General features: G+C 46.3%; 1 protein-coding gene across 7 annotated transcripts in view; it reads right to left on the bottom strand.

Moving 5' to 3' along the window:
- The window catches only part of SUPT20H (SPT20 homolog, SAGA complex component), a 566,651-nt gene that overhangs the window by 17,323 nt on the left and 528,322 nt on the right, over positions 1 to 21,006 (bottom strand). The window lies entirely within an intron of this gene.

Genomic DNA, 21,006 nt, shown 5'->3' with positions numbered 1-21,006 from the left:
ACCATCACTCTAGTCAGGATAATAGAGTCACATAGCTGCTGACCCGCTTGGTAGCTTGGCCCAAGCAGTCAGGCTTACCTCAGAGACAATGTGTAAAGTATTTGTACACCCACACACAGTAACACAGTGAAAACACTACAAAAATGACTCCACCCCAGTTAAGAAAAATAGCCAATATTTATCGGGATAAAACAAGACCAAAACTCCAACAAACGCAAGTCAAAATATCACTTTTTTAAAGAGTTTAAGCAAGCCTTAATCCATAAGAATTAATAGATGTAGCTCTTTAGCACAAAGTAACTGGGATACATCAAAAACAAAGACGATGTGGGCCACAGGGGAGGTGAGGTGCGGGAAAAGCAAAGCGGTGTGTCGGTTCTGGGGAGGTGATGTGTCAATTCTTTCCTCACAGGTGAGATGATAAGTCGGTTCCTTACTGGCAGGAGAGGTGATGCATCAATTCTTTCCTTGCAGGAAAGGTGATGCATCGATTTCTGTACACGTGGCCTTGGTTTCTTTCTGTAGTGTGGGTCGATGAAAAATTGGCGACCAGGGAGAATGTGTGGAAAATCCAGACTCGCTTTGTTGATGGGATCGCAGTGAAACAATCGCTGCACTGATTCTGCTGCCACGAGACACAGACGCTGCATCGATTATCCAGCCAGGCATTGATGCATGGATTTTCTCCTTCAGACCACCAGTTTGCACTTCCAAGGGCCTAGAGACTGGAGTTGGCAATACTTGACAAGTTAGAACTCTCAGCTGAAGAGCCCAAGTGCTGGCTGATGAAGACTTTGATACTCCTGAGACTTCTTAACTGGAGACAAGCTCAGTCCAAACCCCTGGAGAACCTTTGGAAGCAGGATGTAGAAAGCCCAGTCCAGTCCTTTCACTCCAGGACAGAAGCAGCAAGCAGCAGGCCAGCACAACAAAGCAACAGGCAGAGTAGCAGTCCCTCCTACAGCATCCAGCTTTTCTTCCTGGCAGAATATTTTCAGTCCAGAAGGATTCTAACTCTGTGGTGTCTGAGGTCCAGTTCTTACACCCATTTCTGGCTTTGAAGTAGGCAAACATTAAAGAGAAGTCTTTGAAGTGCACAGGACCCTGCCTTGGGTCCAGACACATTCTCCAGGGGGTTGGAGACTGCTGTGTGCGAGGACAGGCAGAACCCTATTAAGGTGCAAGTATCAGCTCTTCACACCACTCTAGCTCAGGAAGACCCATCTGGATATGCATGGCACACCTCAGCCCCCTTTGTGTGACTGTCTGGAGTGAATGCACAAACAGCCCAACTGTCATCCTGACCCAGACGTGTTCAGCAGACAGGCAGAGGCACAGAATGGTTAAGCAAGAAAATGCCCACTTTCTAAAAGTGGCATTTTGAAACTCACAGTTCAAAAACGAACTTCACCAAAAGATGCATTTTTAAATTGTGAGTTGAGACCCCAAAATCTAAATCTCTATCTGCTCCCAATGGGAAATTACACTTTAGAATACTTCAAGGCACTCCCCACGTTACCCTAAGAGAGAGATATGCCTTACAATATTATAAACCAAATTTAGCAGTATTTCACTATCATTTAACAATTAAATGGGGCTGCATTGGGCCTACTTTAGGGGTGACTTACAGTTCATAAAAGGGAAGATTAAGGCCTGTCAACTGGGTGCACTTGCCAGGTCGAAATGGCAGTTTAAAACTGCCCGCGCTGGCACATCAATGGCAGGCCTGAGGCATGTTTGCAGGGCTACCAGGTGGGTGGCACAATTAGTGCTGCAGGCCCACTAATAGCATTTGATGTATAGTACCTCGGCACACACCATGCTCTGTACTACGGACTTACTAGTAAATCAAATATGCCAATCATGGAGAATCCAATCACCAATACATTTCAGACAGACAGCATATGCACTTTAGCACTGGTTAGCAGTGGTAAAGTGCCCAGAGTCCTAAAGCCAACAAAAAAGGGTCAGAAAAATTAAGTGGAAGAAGGCCAAAAGTTGGGGAATAAACCTGCAAAAAGGGCAAGGTCCAACAACAATCTAATGGCTGGGAATTCTATCTAACCTTTGGCACAGGGTTGCCAACCTGACCAAATGGTTCAGGAAAACCTACAGGCTGTGGCCTGAACAGGCCAAAGTCTACTGGGAAGAATTCCAGGACACAATGTCTAACTGTATAAGGCTTACTATGGTTATCTTCATAGAGAGGGCTACTCTTTGGAAGACCAGTGGCAATCTTTGATTCAGCTGACTACTTGGCTGAGAAAAGCAGACAGAATGTGGATCAGCAAAACACATAATAATCTGATAGAGACTTCTAGGTGCAGATTTCTTACCTTTGAATTTCCCCTAGGTGTCAGACTGGATCTGGAGAATTTTCTGAGCAGTACCCCTGCACGGTGTTAGGTGGGATCCATCAACTCGCCATCGTCCATGCTGTATATGATGTCATAGATCCTATATAGGCACCACCCGGGCACACTAATGTCAGTTCTTTTCTTTCTGGGCCAGCTAGCTCAGATCTGAAAAGAGCTGCCCCTCAGTCACTTTTTGACTGGACTTTTTTTGACTTTTTGTCAAAGATTTTTTGAGTTTTCAACTCCTGGTGTGTCATGAATGTCATCAAGGAAGATCAGGTTTAAGCCCCGTGGTTCGTGTCATAGGGCGATGTCTGTGACGGATCCGCACCTCGTGTCTCTTTGGTGCCTGAAGCGCGACCCCGACCCGAATTCGTGCTCCGAGTGTCGGGTCAAGCATCTAAAGGCTTTGAGGCGCTGTCTCTGAAACTGATGCCAGCCCGACACTCGACTCCGCGTAAGTCGATGTCCCAGTTGAGAGGAAGGTCTCAGGAGCAGCTACGGAGTCCTGCATTGTTGTCTTCTCACTTCACGTCCTCAGGCATTCAGGTAAGTCAAGGAACAAGAAGAAGAGCAAGATGTTATAGTGATCTTTGACTTCGCCTCATCAGTCAGCTGACAAGATGAGAGAGTTGTTGCTCTAGGCCTTGTTCCAAGGAACCTGTCCCTGGGCTGACTCCACGCCTCTCTCCGAAAACGTCCAAATCTTGGAGGGAATTGTGCAAGATCTGCAGTGGTGGTTAACAAACGGGGATTGGGTCAGAGGCAGATCCCACTTCCTTCTCCAACCAGATATGACAGTAGTGACAAATGCATCACTCCTGGGATGGGTCAGCCGGCGGAGTCCAGACTCCATATCAACCTGTTGGAGCTCCATCAACTGTGCAATTTGACTAGCATTGAAGGCATTTCTACCCTTCATCAAGGGGAAGGTGGTACAGGTGTTCACAGATTACAACACCACCATGTGGTACTGCAATAAGCAGGGCAGGGTCGTGGACCCTTTGTCAAGAGTCTCTACATCTCTGGACATGGTTGGAACAGCAGTACATATCCCTGGCTGAAAATAACAACTGGATTATTGAATGGCATCTCCGTCCAGAGGTGGTGCAACGTCTCTTTCTGCAATGTGGAGAGCCTAGGTTAGATCTGTTCACCTCCGCAGAGAACGTGCAATGTCATCAGTGTTGCATATTGGAGTTCCCAAGGCAGCATTCACTTTGAGACGCATTTCGTGAAGATTGGAACTCAGGTCTCCAGTACGCCTTTCGCCCATACCACCTCTGCCCAGAGTTCTCAAGAAGATCAAGAAGTAATCTAAGTAATCCTTGTGGCCCCCAAACTGGGCAAAGAGAGTCTGGTATCCTGAGCCTTTGAGAATGTCTATTGATCCTCTGATCAGATGCACCTTTGGGAGGATCTCCTGTTGCAGCAGCAGGGTAGGGTTCTGCACCCGAACATGTCCACTCTCTGCCTTCTTGAGTGGAGACTGAGCAGCGCCAGTTGACAGCTTCTGCCTAAAGTCTAACGTAATCTTGGCAGCCAGGCGTCTCTCCACTAAAATGGTATACGCCTGTCGTTGGAAGAAATTTGTGGCATGGTGCACAGACAAGTCTGTTGACCCCCTTTCTGCCCCTCTCTCTGATGTCCTGTTTATTCTTTCTCTGACCCAGCAGGGCTCTGCTATGGGCACTGTCAAATGTAATTAGTCTGCTATTTACGTTTATTTGAGGTTACCTAATCAACGTTTTATTGTACATAAGTTCCTTAAAGGCCTTACACATATGCTTCCTCCACCCCCATTCATTTTGGACACAGGGATTTGAATTTGGTTTTGACATTTTTGATGTGTGCTCCTTTCAAGCCACTCCAGAAATGTCCCCTCAGGCTTCTCAGTTTGGAAACAGCCTTCCTTTTGGCCATTTCATTTACTCGGAGGGTGAGTGAGCTGCAGGCATTGTCCTCTAAGCTGCCCAACCTTTCCATCTGTCCTGACAAAGTGGTGCTTTGCACTAGGGCTTCTTTTTTTATACCAAAAGTAGCTATGCCTTTTCATTTAGGCCAATCCATCACCTCCCCTACTTCTTATGCACCCCCAAATCCCTCTAAGGAAAAGGAGAGACTCCACCACCTGAACCCAAAAAGAGCGTTGGTGTTCTACCTTGATTGTACAAAAGAGTTCCGGGTGGATGATCAACTCATTTATGGTTATGTGGGTGCAAAGAAAGGTCGGGCAGTGCAGAAGTGGACTGTCTCCAGATGGGTCATACTCTGCATTAAGAAATGCTACATACTAGCCAAAAAGCAACCCTGAGGGTTTACCTGCTCATTTTACTGGAGCTACAGCTGCGACCACTGCGTTAGCACATGGACTTCTAGTCATTGATATGTATCAGGCAGCAATGTGGGCTTCCCTGCACAAGTTTACCAAACACTACTGCCTGGACAGTCAGGTCTGTAGGGACGAGTACTTTGCCCATTCGGTCCTGCAGGACTTTCTAGTATGATCTTGGTTTGCAGACCCACCTCTGGGGATGGTATTGTTTGGGTATCTATTCAAAGGTAAGGAATCTGCAACTAGAAGTCTATATCGGATGAAGTTACTTACCTTCGGTAAAGCCTTATTTGGTAAAGACATATTCTAGTTGCAGATTCCTTACCAACCCACCCATCCTCCCACTCTGCGAACTGGTTTCTAGGGACAGGGACTTCCCTTAAGGACCTTGGTTTTAACACACTAGTAGTCAGTGTTCTTCATGGCTCTGCGCTTCTGGCGTGGGGGGCGCCTATATAGGAGTCGTGACCTCATATCTGGACGATGCCAGTGACTAATGCGGAGCCGTTCTACACCACCTAAGGGGGCACAGGGTACTGCTCAGAAAATTCTTGGATCCTTCCTATAAGTTCCTGTTCTGTGGTGGAATCATCAGGAGGCGATGGGGGTACTAAGTACAAATCTGGGTCCGTCTCCCCTAGAGGATCAACATCATAAGAATCCCTGGGGTCAGTGTCTAGTGGTATATGAAAAGTGGCATCCCCAGAATAAGGGGGACTGATACAGTCAACAGAGGATCCCTGAGGGAATCAACATTAGACTGCAGTGAAGATGGTAGGTCTGGTGGTGGTGGAAGAGGCAAAGGACTGGTGGCTTTGTCCATCTTCTTACGCTTCAGTGGGGCTGGGACATCCAAAGCTTCTTGAAAAGATAATTGTCTTTTGGAAGAAGGTGGCAATTTAGGTAGAGGCTTGGCTAGGATCTAACCGGTTTTGTGTGGAATGTGAATTTGTTGTTGACAAGAATCCATCTTCTTCTGAAGTTTACGGAGAACAGGCTCCATTGGGGCCTTGATGGTCTTCCTGGGTATGGACCTCAAAGGTTTCAGCTTCGAGACGAGTTTCTGTTTCAGTGCCCAAGACCGACTTAGTGCCGAGGCCACGGATGACGTTGGTGGGCTCGGCCCTGACGGTCATATGGAAGCTAAGGTTGTCATACCCAAGTTTTCGGCTTTGGGTGGTATTTTGGTGCCGAGCCGGAAGGCGGGTGCCTGAACTTGACTGTGTTGACCACAGCCTTCAGGCAGTGGTGGCCTGAAGGCGTCTTGAGCTGGAGGCATTTGTTTTTTATACTGTTTGAGTCGAGGCAAAGTGGCAAGAGTTACAGTACTCTCTGTGTGAAGTTCCACAGTGACATCAGTGATTTCGAACTCGAACTATGGGTTGGATTCCGAAATAGCCTCCTCTTCAGCAAAGCCTGTGGATGCTGTTCCTCACCGACATCCTGATCCCCATAGTGGTCTGGAGTGTTTACGGCGGTTTTCCACTGCATTACGAGATGGCATGCTTGACGCTCTCTTAGCCTCTTTTTCGGGCTGAATGTGCAACAGGCTTTGCAATCTGCCTCCCTGTGGTCTGGTGACTGACACAGGTTACAGACCTGATGGGAGTCAGTCGTGGGTATTTGTTGTGACAACGTGGGCAGAATCAGAATGGCGTCTGGTCCGTTCCCAGGAGGGCATTGTATTAAGATTCTGCTGGAGACTGTGTAGGGAGACACCGAATGGCAAGGCCCTCTTGGGGCCATGATGGAGTCACGTCAACTTGACGGTCAGTTCGACTTCGAAGCACAGGTTGGAGAAACGTAATTGATATCGATACCGACTAGGAGTATATTGGGAACTGAAATAAAGTACAAACAACAGTCTCGACCTAGAGCACAAGCACACATATCCGAATCAGACAGCAGAGAGAAAACATTCTAAAAATGGAATTCATGCCCATGCACAGTATCACAGAGAAGGAGTCGTCACTTTACACCAGAACTCAACGGACTTTCTTCAAAGAAAAACAACTTGCAGACATTCGGACCCAACACTTGATGGTAGGAATATACTGAGCGTATGTATCTACAGCCACATATGCCTCAAACCTTTTATCTCCACCACATTTTAGAATTACCAAAATTACCCCCATAACCAGCATAACTGTCACATAAATCCTCTTACTTTGAAGTCAGAGAAAGAAAAGTAAACACAAAGTTCCCTCAGAAGACAGAGCCTGACATTTGACCTCTGTCTTTGAATGCACAGCAAATCTGACACGATAATAACAAGAATTTGAGGCCTGTTTACAGAAAGTAAGTACTTGGAAGGCTACAGTAAATAAGGTATGGGCTAAGGAAGGGACAAACTCATGCTGGACAGCCTCAAACAAACAAATCCAGAAAACAGAAAGGAAGATAACTTGAGTTACAAACTGTAAGAAGCAGTCTCTCTCTATATAGTGCACTAAAATAAAAGTACACTGTCCAGAGAGACCAGTGAATCCCCATAAGTTTGCAGAGGCAGAAGGAGATAGGTCTAGGGCCCTCTTGTAGTAGTGTGGGCGAGCAGCTAGGCTTATCAAGGAGTCGTGTTAAGCATGTGTTGTACTCACAGAGGCACAAATGAGACACACAATACAAATAAATCTGAGACCATTTTAGAAAAATAAGAGTTGCTTTTATATGTGCTTTTTACACAAGAACGTTGTTACAAGGTAAGCAGTTTTTAAGTTAAAAATACATTGTTGTTTCAAAAATCGACAATTTTCAGAGTCTTCAATGTTACTCTATGGAAGGAAAACAAAAATGCAGTTTCTCAGGTAAGTACACAACTTACAACCCCAGTCTTCAGGGTTTCAGGCTAGCACTGAGCAGGGTTCAGGTTGGTACCAAGGGTGCACTTGCAGCAGCCCTGGGCCAGCTGGGTGCCAAGGACGAATTAGGAGTTGGTGCCTAATGTTAGTCAATGGAGACAGGGGGTTGGGCTGAAGACGTGCTGCTCCCAGGTAAGTACAGGCAATGTCAGAGGTTGGTCTCTGGGAGATGAGGCAAGCACTGGATGGGGGTCGGGGTGCCAAGGCAGCACCAACCTTAAACCCTCAGCAGCACAGGGGTGGCCGGGTGCAGTGTGGCAACACAGCATCCAGTGCCCAAAGCTATTCAATGGAGACAAAGGGTATCCTCTGTGGAGCTCCTTATAGGTGAGTAGAGTCAGGGGTGGATCTTCTGGGGTTGAAGCAAGGGGGCCGGGGGGCACAAGGCAGCACCAAACTTGCACCCTCAGTGGCACAGGGGCAGGCGTGTGCAGAGTGCCAAAACAGCATTGGGCTCCCAATGTTAGTCAATGCAGGAGATCACTTTCAGAAACGGGCTCCTGAGTCGTCGAATTCAGGCTGCAGACATTGCTGTGGAGTCCGGCAGGAGTCAGCCCACAATGGACTCTGGGTCAGAAACGCTGGCAAACCTCCACTGGACTGGTGGGCCACTTGGACTCGGGCTGTGTCAGGTGCAGAGGTGGTTTTGCGGTTCCTCAGACAGACTTCTTTCTTCTTTGGAGATGTTTCTTTTGGACAGGTCCGCTGGAGTTCTTGTTTTTTTTATTGAAGGCAGGCAGTCCTCCCAAGGCTTTGGAGGTCGCTGGGCTGCAGGACAGTTGTCTTCTGGGCGCAGGTTCTTTGCAGGCTGCAGACAGGCTGGTAGGGCCGAGGCCAAGTCAGTTGGTGACTTCAGTCATCTCTGCGGGGCGACTTCTGTGGTGTCCGGCTCTTCTTAGGTCGACAGGAATCAGATTCTAGGGTTGCCACCTAAATACTGCATTTAGGGGCATTAGAGGGAGTGCCAGGTGGTAGTCAATGGGCTACTCACCTTTATGGTACCTACACCCCTCCTATGACCACTTCCCTTGGGAGGTGGGCATAGCCCTAACCCTATTGGCTTAATTATTTCCACACAAGATGGACGAATTTAAAAGGTAGTGTCCACTTCAGCTTGTCCACCCTAGGGGAGGGACTGGCATGGAGTGGGCACTCCTCCTAATTTTCCAGCCAGTCCTGCTGCCAAACGTGGGGTCAGGAACTGGGAGTCGGCCTCTTCCACAGTTTGGGGAGGCCTGGGTCACATTTCAAAGGCGGCAAGGCCTTTATAGCTCCCCACCATAAAATGTCCATCCTGTCTGGAAGTGAGGTCACACCTCTGACCAGAGCAGGCCTTTGTTCTGAGCCCTCGAGAGCATTGGCTCTCACCTCAGAGTGCCAGAACTGTGTGTAAAGTGGCTGCACTGGCTCTGACCAGTCAGTGCCCACTCTAGGAGTTAGTAAGTTTTAAGGGGGGGAACCTCTAGGGAGTGCATGTATTACTAAATTCATCACTGGATTCAGTAAGGGTGTATTAATATGAGAAGTTTGATACCAACACATCCCTATTATCAGGTAGCTGAAGAACTCCTAATGACCAGTGTCCAGCAAATGCACTAAAAATGGCTGCAACGTTCACTTAGTATAACTAAGAATCAACAAATACATAGGAGGGGCATATCTGCTCATGCAGGTATGCCTTCACATGTAATACAATGCACCCTGCCTTTAGGGCTGGAGGGCCTGTCAGAAGGGTTACTTACATATATTGCATGCAGTGTGCAGGGGACAGGGCACACAGGCTGTGTGCCATGTTGTGTTTTCAGTTTAGGTCTGCACCATGGCACGCAGCCTGCAAAAGCAGCACTGGGTGCACTTGGGGTGAGGGTCCATGAGGCGGGCACAATCTGTGCTGCAGCCTTCAGGGGCCTTCCTTTAGTACCCCATGGTACCGGTGGTACCATTTACCAGGGACTTAAAGTGGCAACTAAAGGTTTGCCTATTGGAAAAACTACTGTGAAGTTTTAGGGAAAGAGATCTGGCACAAGGGACCTGTTTAGCAGGGACCCAGTGCACTTTCAGTTGAAATTGCACCAGAAACCAGGCAAAGAGTGGGGGCGGCCCATGTCAAAAGAGGCACTTTCCAACACAAACCACAAAGTCATTGGTAAGGAATGGATGGATGTATTTGTGAGGAAGCTTATCGAATGTCCCCGGGATGTTGCTAGCAAACCAGACAGCTGCACTGTCCGGTATGCTTCGACCTATAATGCTGTAACAATAAAGTAGGTGTTAAAGTGCTCTCAAACCAGATGTATGTAACATTTTTCATGCACTATAGAATCTGCTTGGACATGCATACCGGGAAACCATATGGACTGTATAATTTACCTTGGCAAATGTTAATAAAATTGTTATTAAAAAGGAACCACTTCTTCAAATGATTAATTAGCCACCCCATGTCTCCTCCTAACGCAAAGAAAATTAGAATTGTTTCAATATATGGTTGTGTCCACAGGCCTGTGTAATGCACCAGCAGCACTTTCATTTTTCATTATTATGTTTTAGGTACCTGTATTTGTTTGCAATTGTAAATACTGACAGACTTATCTATTCTGAGAATGAAGAGGGTCATTACAAACAGGCTGCCTGGTTCTTCACAGCTCTAATAAGAGCCCAAGGTATGCAAAGTTGAGCAAGAGTAATTTTCACACCACAACAGTAGATGATTGGCATTTTTGTTGGACTACTTAGAATCCACGGCACGGCCAAAAGCTTGCTTCACTGGATTTCCCCTTTAAGCTCACATATTAGGCATAATAAGCAAGTTACAAAAATCAGAACTAAATCAGACGTAAAACAAGCATAAACGATTTAGTTACAGAACAGATGGCTGATGAAAAACCAACACAGAAACACAAATAGAAAGTCCCTAATTTTGAGTCTATTAACTCAATTTTAATTTAAAACTGTCGGATTTAGGAATGTGGTATTACAACATTACTGAGATGTGAAAATGGAAAAGTTACTTACCTTTATTAACAATATTTCTGGTGGATACATAATCTTCTTGCAGCTTCCTCACCTTAAGACTACTCCTTTTCAGACTTCAGAACAGTCTGTAAAACATTTTCCACAGCAATGACTCTCCAGTGCCGCCAAGTAAAGCCACATAGCACAAACCACACCTTTTAGATGGGATTTCACAGATGTATATCAGGTGCCAATAGTGTGGTGATGTAATTTCCTGAATTGTTTTCTGTTCCTCCAGGCTTGCAGAGAGGACCCGAGAGAGCTATGTTAGAAAAAATAAAAACACACAACACGTTAACATACCTTGGACTCTTGTTCACTGCACTAGCTCATTCAGGAGGTGAAAGAGCTGTCAGGAATCTGTGGGAAGATAAGGCATCTGCCGGAAATCTCTTTACTGAAGGTAAGTAACTTTTTCTTGTGATGGACACATATTCCAGCAGGTTTTTCACCCTGTGAATGAATCCCAAAGCAGCGGGAAGAGAACTGAGTACTATTCATTAACCAGCAGACTAATGTAACTCAACTTGGGCAAAATACCCATCACTCAATTTTTTAGACTAGTGACAATAGTACTTTGCAAAAGTATGCACAGACTACCATGTAGCTCCTTTACAGATGTCAGTAACTGTGATGTCTCCAGAGTCTAGGTGTGGAAGCAGTTATACCCTTGGTGGAACAAGCATGAATGTCTTCCAGTGGGTCTTTCTTAGCCTGGGCATAGCACATTTTGATACAGTGGACGACCCAACGCAAAATGGTGTGTTTGGTCACCACCCTGACATTCTTAGCTCCAGATAAGGCTTCAAAGACCTGATTGTCTACACTGTCCTGTTGAGTGCAGGAAATGCAGTGGCACGATGGATGGCTGGGGTCCAGACTAAGCAGTTGTTTCTCTTCATTGGTTGAATGCACAGGAGAAAAAAAGTCAGAATGAGTAGTAGACTGGGCCATCCGAAAGGCTGAAACCACCTTCCAACACCAGGTACAAGGCTAAACCTGCCCTGTCTGTTGATACAATGGATGATGGTGTCCTTCAGTGCAAGACGGAGCGCCAACAGCTAAAGCACATTCATGTTCAGGCACTGCTCCAACATAAATCAGGCCTCATGTCAGTCTTCTACACAGATGAGGACCCTAGCCCAGCAAGGAGGCATGCATAAGCATGGTAACTTGAAATTGTGGGGGGGCTGAAAATGCAACCCCTCAGAAGGTCGGAGGGGTCCATCCGCCAATGCAGATCTTGATGCAATGGCTGGAAGGTCTGTAACTAAGCTGAGAAACTGCTTTTATGTAGCAACCACTGCCTCCTCAGACACGACTGGAGGGCCCTTTACTGCCATCTGACATGAGGCACCAACAGGATGCAGAAGGCCGATGCCTATCCAGTACAATGCTTTTAGGATTGGGGTCTGAGCTTTGGTCTTACATATTGGAATCATTGCCGGAATATTCACAATCCTCTGAGGAAGACGAAGAAATGCCTTCAAAAGGGGTGGTGTCCAGCACCCAAATAAAAGTCAAGCTTTGTATGCATGTAATATGAGACTTTTGGGTGTTAATGTTAATATCCAAATCATGGAGACAAGTTCTCATCCACTAGAGATTACCTGGACACGTAATTCTGACTTCACCTTCACCAGCCAGTCATCCAAGTATGGAAACACATCGACCCCTAACCCCCACAGTGAAGTTGCTACAATTGCCAGGGGCTTTGTAAAGGTGTGTTGGCCTGAGGTCAGTCTGAATGGTAGAAATGCAAACTGAAAAAGTTGGAACCTCACTATGAGGATTGGAAGATGAAAGTAGGTGTTAAGAAAGGCCAGAAACACCAACCAATCTCCTATGTTTAAGTGCAGCAGAACCTAGCATAGGGACAGCATTTTGAAAGTCTCTTGCTCGATGAACTGATTCAGAAGGTGAGGATCCAGAATAGGTTTCAAACCTCTCTTCTTCTTGGGTACCTGGAACTAAAGTCAATAAAATATTGTGCTCATGTTGTCTGGAGGCACTACGTCTACGACTCTTTTTTTTTTTTTACAGTAGGTATCAACATCAGAGGTGTGCCATACTGACCCCACCATACCTGGGCAAACAAATATATTATACAAACAGTATGGTATATTGTGGAGAAGAATACTGTACAAATTGTTACAACAGTGAGTACATGAATTAGTCACTGGAATTGTTGAAAATCTTTTAAAGAAAATTATTTATTCTATTAATCATGATAGCACAATAAACTTACTTAGTGCACTAGCAACTGAATTATGAAATAATCATATCAGCATTCAAAACTATATAACACACATAAAAGACCACAAAACAAAAAACATGCCAGTCTTCTGGCTAAAACCAGAATAATTGTGTCAAATTCAGTCTAACTCCAGCCTTCCAGGACACTAAGCTATCCGTCACTAACCATCTAGGGGTGGAAGGAATCTTTAAGCACACTCGGAGGGGTACCAAACTAAGCCCCTGTGTCACCTATTTCTCGGGGCTCGGTCCTGCGCCACAGCGGCAGATGGATAGTAACAGCCGCCTCACTTTTACCGGTGATCATTTACTAGTAATGCCTCTGCACCACTGAGTTGTCCAAGATAGGCCAGAATGAAGCGGGCGTAGGTTTGCAAAGCACTTTGTTTTGATGTGTCACAAGCCAGCATGACTGGCTGAAGCGCGGCAGAGGGATATTGCTGAGCCTGCCAGAGTGTATGCCGCTTCTTTTACTTCAGATTTCCATATGAAATGATTTAGGTAATCTTCCATTGTCCTGAGGAGACCCAAATTTGATAGGGGCCGAAATGGATCAACACCTTTTTGGAATTATTTAAACCGGCGAGACATTCAATTATACTTGGGATAAACAGTGGACAGAAGTGTCGTCTTTGTGTGGTCTTCCCCACAAACTACCTCTTTTGTGGACTGGACTTGAAGCAAGGATTACAGCCACACTGCGAGTATTGTATGGGACAACTGAAGCAAGACTGTATTTGACACAATTATTCTTGTTTTAGCCAGAAGGCTGGCATGTTTTTGCTTTGTGGTCTTTTATGTGTGTGACATTGTTTTTAATGTTATTATTTTTTCATATTTCAGGTGCTAGTACAATGAGTAACAGTTTATTGCGCTATCGTGATTAACAGAAAAAATATTTTTTTACCATGATTTTCAACAATTCCAGTAACCCTTTTTACATTAAGGCAGAACCCCAAGTCTCCATGATCGAAGTCCAAGCTGGCAAAGGAGGGGTGGTCTGACAAGGAAGATTACAGAGGAAGAGTGTAGCTTATCAAATCAGCTGTGTGCTGCAGTAGTCAGTCATAATCACCTTCTTATTGGTGACAAAATAGAATGCCCACCTCTGAGGAATTGGGGTGAAGAAATACAACACCAATTTATAAAAATAGATTGTATTTTTATAAAAATGTAGACACTAGAATGAAAAATATCTACCAGAGGGGTCTGGAGCTATAGATTTTACAAGGAATACTACATCAATGCAATTTAACTGAACTGCCAACAAACCTTGTCAAAGTTGACAAAGACTTGAAAACCTTTTCAAGAAAAACGTAATGAAGTCTGTTAGAAGTACTTGGGGTGACCAACTTGGGCAGAGCTAGTCTGGGGGACCAGCAAGGTCCTGAAGACCAGTTACCTTCACACAAGAAGCAGTTCTTCAACAGTTGCAGGCATCTAAATCCACGTTACAGTGGATTCCTATGCAGTGGTCCTGATGCAAGATATGCTTATGATGCTTCAAGGATGCTGTGGATGTGACACAGTCGACAGGGGACATCCTGCAGGGATTCCTCGGTCCATGAAGATGGTGGTCGAAGTCCTCTCCAGTCTGGCCAAAGTCTAGTTGACACTGGACTACCAGACGCCCCATGTGGCAGTCATAGGCAAATCCTTTCTCCAACAGCACTCCTGGGCTCAGCAAACTCTGGTGCAACTCTGTACATCAGGTCTTGGTCCTTAATGCTGCACAGCAGCTTTGGTAGTGGCTTGAAGACTTTGGGCTATCAACTTGCCCCTCCAGTCTTCTTCAGCTGATGTGTCCCTGTGCTGCGTACAGTAGAGTAGGCAATCAGCTGACCCTTGAAGTTCTCTTGACTAGGCTCTGGAGTCATCTTCCCCCTGAGCAGGACATGGCAGGCACAGTCCCTTCCTTCACTAGCCACCAGGTGCAGTCCTCATTGGTGCAGCCTCTCTTTGCTGGTCCCTTGGTGCAGCAAAGCAGTCCTCCTTCAAAGTCGTTTGAGATCTGAGGTCTTGGTGCTAGGGGTGCCCCCTTTATACTCAGAAAGTACCCTTAGGGCAGGATGCGGTTGGTAGCCAATGGCTTACCAGGTTGCCTCCCACCTGGACCATGCACCATTCTGCCCACTCCCAAGATTGCGAAATCCCTATCTTGGTGTACAGATCTTGCTAGCTCAACTCTGGGGTGTGGCTACCTCAAGGCTACATGACCCTCGGGAAACAAGTTTGGCAACTGGTTTCCCCTCTCTGCCTCCCGTGCCTGCCTGTCTACCTCAACAATGGGGCAGCCTTCTACCTGGTGCTACAGATCTGCTCTTCAAAGGCAGCTTCACCTTTGAAGCCTGTCTTTTAGGGCTAACATCCAAGTGGCTTCCCTTCCTGCAGGATGGAGGTGACATCTCCCTGGCCCGCCATCCCACACTGTTCTCCTTCCAGAGAGTCACTAGCACATCTTACCAAGAGGGCAGAGAGCTATCTGTGGAGAAGGCTCCATGTATTCCTGGGAAGCCACAGGAGGTTTAGAGACAAGAAAGTGGCAGCTTTGCTAATCTGCAAACTGCAACAAGTTACATTAATTTCGACTTCCGATACAAGTGAGGCTTAATCTAACAAGTTTTTTGATACTGTGGAGTGCCCACTTTGGTTGCACCTTTCAGGAGTTAGCAGACCTTAGAAGTCAACATGTAACCCTGTGCTCACCAACTGTGTGTCAAAGTCTTTTGCAGTAAAAACAGTTATTTAATGTGTTTTACTGTCAGGACATGTAAACTACACACCCTACCTGTGTCATATGTTGCACCCTGCCTTTAGGGCTCAGTAGGCTTGTCAAAGGGGTGCCATCCACACATATGCCCAGGGGAAGTGGTGGCTTTGCCATTGCTTTCAACGGCAAATTTGGGCCAGCAGTGCACAACTGCTCTACCAGTCTTTTCTGGCGGTCTGTGGTACTTGTTTTACTTTGGGATCCCCAGGGAGGCACAATCAGTGCTGAAAGGCCTGGGGTACCCCTCTAACTTACATGTGATGGGTACCATTTACTACGGACTTAGAGGTTACTTAGCCATTTCTATTTAGGTATAGCCAATTCAACATACACTTTTAAGGGCTTGGCACTGGCATTGAGGTCTAGTTAGCAAGCCTCAGTGCATTCTCAGAGTTGAAAAACAAGCAGCAACAGTCGAAAAACTTGGAGAAGACCATGCAAAAGGAAGCATTATCTTACACTAAACCTCCCCAACCAGAAGATGGTGATGTGACAAGTACAGTGCAACAACAAAGGATCTCACATTCATTATATTTATGTGAAATGTAAATAAACATAGAAATATGAGAAATTTGAATAAAGTTGTATGTCTTTAACCTGCTGATATATCTCAGATGTTGAAATTGTTTCAACTCTATTTGCGTTTCTATAGTTAATTTAAAAGTTTGTGAGCTTGAAAATAAGGAACTTAGTAGTGGCTGCATTTTGAGCTGCATGTCAAATAATAAGTAACTATATGTAGGAAGTTGGCTCTGTATGTGCTATTTCAAAGTAAGGAATAGCATGCACAGAGTCCAAGGGTTCCCCTTAGAGGTAAAATAGTGGTAAAAATAGATAATACTAATGCTCTATTTTGTGGTAGTGTGGTCGAGCAGTAGGCTTATCCAAGGAGTAGTGTTAAGCATTTGTTGTACATACACATAGACAATAAATGAGGTACACACACTCAGAGACAAATCCAGCCAATAGGTTTTGTTATAGAAAAATATATTTTCTTAATTTATTTTAAGAACCACAGGTTCAAATTTAACATGTAATATCTTGTTTGAAAGGTATTGCAGGTAAGTACATTAGGAACTTTGAATTATTTCAATTGCATGTATACTTTTCAAGTTATTCACAAATAGCTACTTTAAAAGTGGACACAGTGCAATTTTCACAGTTCCTGGGGGAGGTAAGTTTTTGTTAGTTTTACCAGGTAAGTAAGACACTTACAGGGTTCAGTTCTTGGTCCAAGGTAGCCCACCGTTGGGGGTTCAGAGCAACCCCAAAGTTACCACACCAGCAGCTCAGGGCCGGTCAGGGGCAGAGTTCAAAGTGGTGCCCAAAACGCATAGGCTAGAATGGAGAGAAGGGGGTGCCCCGGTTCCGGTCTGCTTGCAGGTAAGTACCCGCGTCTTCGGAGGGCAGACCAGGGGGGTTTTGTAGGGCACCGGGGGGGACACAAGCCCACACAGAAATTTCACCCTCAGCGGCGCGGGGGCGGCCGGGTGCAGTGTTAGAACAAGCGTCGGGTTCGCAATGGAAGTCAATGAGAGATCAAGGGATCTCTTCAGCGCTGCAGGCAGGCAAGGGGGGGCTTCCTCGGGGAAACCTCCACTTGGACAAGGGAGAGGGACTCCTGGGGGTCACTTCTGCAGGGAAAGTCCGGTCCTTCAGGTCCTGGGGGCTGCGGGTGCAGGGTCTTTTCCAGGCGTCGGGACTTAAGTTTCAGAGAGTCGCGGTCAGGGGAAGCCTCGGGATTCCCTCTGCAGGCGGCGCTGTGGGGGCTCAGGGGGGACAGGTTTTGGTACTCACAGTCGTAGAGTAGTCCGGGGGTCCTCCCTGAGGTGTTGGTTCTCCACCAGCCGAGTCGGGGTCGCCGGGTGCAGTGTTGCAAGTCTCACGCTTCTTGCGGGGAGTTGCAGGGTTCTTTAAAGCTGCTCCTTTGGATAAAGTTGCAGTCTTTTTGGAGCAGGTCCGCTGTCCTCAGGAGTTTCTTGTCGTCGTCGAAGCAGGGCAGTCCTCAGAGGAGTCAGAGGTCGCTGGTCCCTTTGGAAGGCGTCGCTGGAGCAGAGTTCTTTGGAAGGCAGGAGACAGGCCGGTGAGTTTCTGGAGCCAAGGCAGTTGTTGTCTTCTGGTCTTCCTCTGCAGGAGTTTTCAGCTAGGCAGTCCTTCTTGTTGTTGCAGGAATCTAATTTTCTAGGGTTCAGGGTAGCCCTTAAATACTAAATTTAAGGGCGTGTTTAGGTCTGGGGGGTTAGTAGCCAATGGCTACTAGCCCTGAGGGTGGGTACACCCTCTTTGTGCCTCCTCCCAAGGGGAGGGGGTCACAATCCTAACCCTATTGGGGGAATCCTCCATCTGCAAGATGGAGGATTTCTAAAAGTTAGAGTCACCTCAGCTCAGGACACCTTAGGGGCTGTCCTGACTGGCCAGTGACTCCTCCTTGTTATTCTCATTATTTTCTCCGGCCTTGCCGCCAAAAGTGGGGGCCGGGCCGGAGGGGGCGGGCAACTCCACTAGCTGGAGTGTCCTGCGGTGCTGTGACAAAGGGGTGAGCCTTTGAGGCTCACCGCCAGGTGTTACAGCTCCTGCCTGGGGGAGGTGTTAGCATCTCCACCCAGTGCAGGCTTTGTTACTGGCCTCAGAGTGACAAAGGCACTCTCCCCATGGGGCCAGCAACATGTCTCTAGTGTGGCAGGCTGCTGGAACTAGTCAGCCTACACAGACAGTCGGTTAAGTTTCAGGGGGCACCTCTAAGGTGCCCTCTGGGGTGTATTTTGCAATAAAATGTACACTGGCATCAGTGTGCATTTATTGTGCTGAGAAGTTTGATACCAAACTTCCCAGTTTTCAGTGTAGCCATTATGGTGCTGTGGAGTTCGTGTTTGACAAACTCCCAGACCATATACTCTTATGGCTACCCTGCACTTACAATGTCTAAGGTTTTGTTTAGACACTGTAGGGGTACCATGCTCATGCATTGGTACCCTCACCTATGGTATAGTGCACCCTGCCTTAGGGCTGTAAGGCCTGCTAGAGGGGTGACTGACCTATACTTGCATAGGCAGTGAGAGGCTGGCATGGCACCCTGAGGGGAGTGCCATGTCGACTTACTCGTTTTGTTCTCACTAGCACACACAAGCTGGCAAGCAGTGTGTCTGTGCTGAGTGAGAGGTCTCCAGGGTGGCATAAGACATGCTGCAGCCCTTAGAGACCTTCCTTGGCATCAGGGCCCTTGGTACTAGAAGTACCAGTTACAAGGGACTTATCTGGATGCCAGGGTCTGCCAATTGTGGATACAAAAGTACAGGTTAGGGAAAGAACACTGGTGCTGGGGCCTGGTTAGCAGGCCTCAGCACACTTTCAATTGTAAACATAGCATCAGCAAAGGCAAAAAGTCAGGGGGCAACCATGCCAAGGAGGCATTTCCTTACACTATATTTTTGTAGACTAAATACCTTTAGGTAAATCTACCCCTCTAGAAACCCCAGTTTTTGTACACTTCGTTTAGCCTAAGTTCTTCCGGGCAGTATGTGCTTCCCCATTTGTTTTCACATTTGTATGCTTAAATAAGAACTTACCACATGACTTAAGAGTCTTGGCCCAAGCCCAGACACCCAAGACAAACTTTGTGTTGGCCCTCAACTAACATCTCCTTCCTGCAGTTGCATCATGGTTTGAAACTTCTAGTTTTGGGTGGAGACTGTTACCTAGCACACTGGTTTGAAATTGGCTGCAACTCTTCAGAAAACCAACAATGTTGGGGATGGATCTCCGAATCTGCATCTGAAGGGGTAGAAAGTAATGAACTCACATCAACTGGCAGGGCTGGTGCTTATAATAAGCGGTTCCGGTTCATGACTTCTGGAGCAGTATGGAAGCAGTGCAGAGCTGCACAGCACCTCCTAGCAGTGCGCAGGTGCACTGCTATAAAACATTTCCTGATCCAGCCTGCTGCCTGGGTGATATTCTATGGTGAGGAGTATGTGATTAGAAGTGTTCATTAGAAATGTCCCTTTCTAGTGAAAAATCTAGGTTGCTGCCATTTTGTAAATCTAAATGAAGGCCACCAACAGTATTATAACGAGGTAATGCGTTTCTGAGTCATCTTCCCAAATGCATTTAGCCTTTATCCTCCATAGCCATCTGAATTAAAAATCTCCTCTGAACAGGTGAACTTTTAGGCCCTGGGGAAAATTAGCCTTCACTATTTCCCTGGCCAGATAGATAATAGTGTCTCCTAGTGACTCCTGAAGACACAAGGGGCTCTCAAAACATTACAGAGAAATAGTCTGTCATCAGCGAATAGTATCATGATTTTAAAGTGTTCCTGGAAGGGGACTTCTTCTGCTAGGAAAAGAGGTTTTCTCCTTCCTGTAGTGCTTTTAGTGTTTTGTGTGAAGATCAATTAGAAAACCATTTCCTGGAAAAATACTTCTGGAGAGGGAGTTCACTTAGGGGGCCAGGGAGGGGGGGTGGTTGAGTGTTCCTGCAGGCCTGAGACAAAAAGATCTTGGCCCTCTACTCTGTGATGGCATTTGAGGGCATGGGAGCGGAAGAGTTACATGCCCCAACCCCACACATTTGTCAGGTGGACCCAAAAGGTACATCTTCTTGCAGCACCAGCTGACCATCGACAAAGCTTGAAGCCTAAAAACCGTCCAGGAGACACTGGATCTATTCAGTGCCAAAAGCTGAGAATTTGTTTGGTGAGACACCGAAAAGGAGCTGTGGATTAAGTTGAGGCACAGTTACAAAGGACTGACATAATCGAGCTGACTTGTACCTAATACACCCGGTGATATCACACTAGAGTCTCATTATGCTGCCTGGAAAAAGACTTCATAAGGCAAAGAATCTGCAGGAAGATGTAGCCATCAACGTGCAGTGTGCACAGGCAAGCAAAATGCAGCTGTTACCTCCTCTCCACATTGTTGTGGAATCCAGCATTAGTGATTATGCTATTTGTTTCTTGTTTGAGTGCCAAAAACTGTAAACCAAAGGTAACAACGCACTTACCATAGTTATGAAAGAAGGGTATAAGGGGCATTAACATACAACTCGCACCAAAAATTTGTGTCAACCTCAATCCATAATAATTACAATAAAAACTAACAAAAATCCATGTGGAAAAAAATATATTTGAAGCATCAGAGATTAAGATCAAGCACCAATGTGATCCAAGTAGGTACTTGTCCAAGTAAAAGAAGAATAAGATTCCCCAATGTGACCATTACCGATCCCACCCGACCACAATAATGTTGGATACACTCCCCAAACTTTCAAGAGTTTATTTCTTTATTATTTGTGACCAGCACTATAAAAGTGATGCCTTTCTCTACCAAGGAAGCAGCTGAACTATCCAGAAGGTGCAAAACTAGGGGTTCAGATTGTCACTTTCTCTGGATCGAAGTAGAGTGAAAGCTACTTCGA

The sequence above is a fragment of the Pleurodeles waltl genome, chromosome 8 (genome assembly GCF_031143425.1).
Source record: "Pleurodeles waltl isolate 20211129_DDA chromosome 8, aPleWal1.hap1.20221129, whole genome shotgun sequence".
Taxonomy (NCBI): domain Eukaryota; kingdom Metazoa; phylum Chordata; class Amphibia; order Caudata; family Salamandridae; genus Pleurodeles; species Pleurodeles waltl.
Note: the sequence above shows the minus strand (reverse complement) of the source record. Positions and strands in the feature narration are given on the sequence as shown.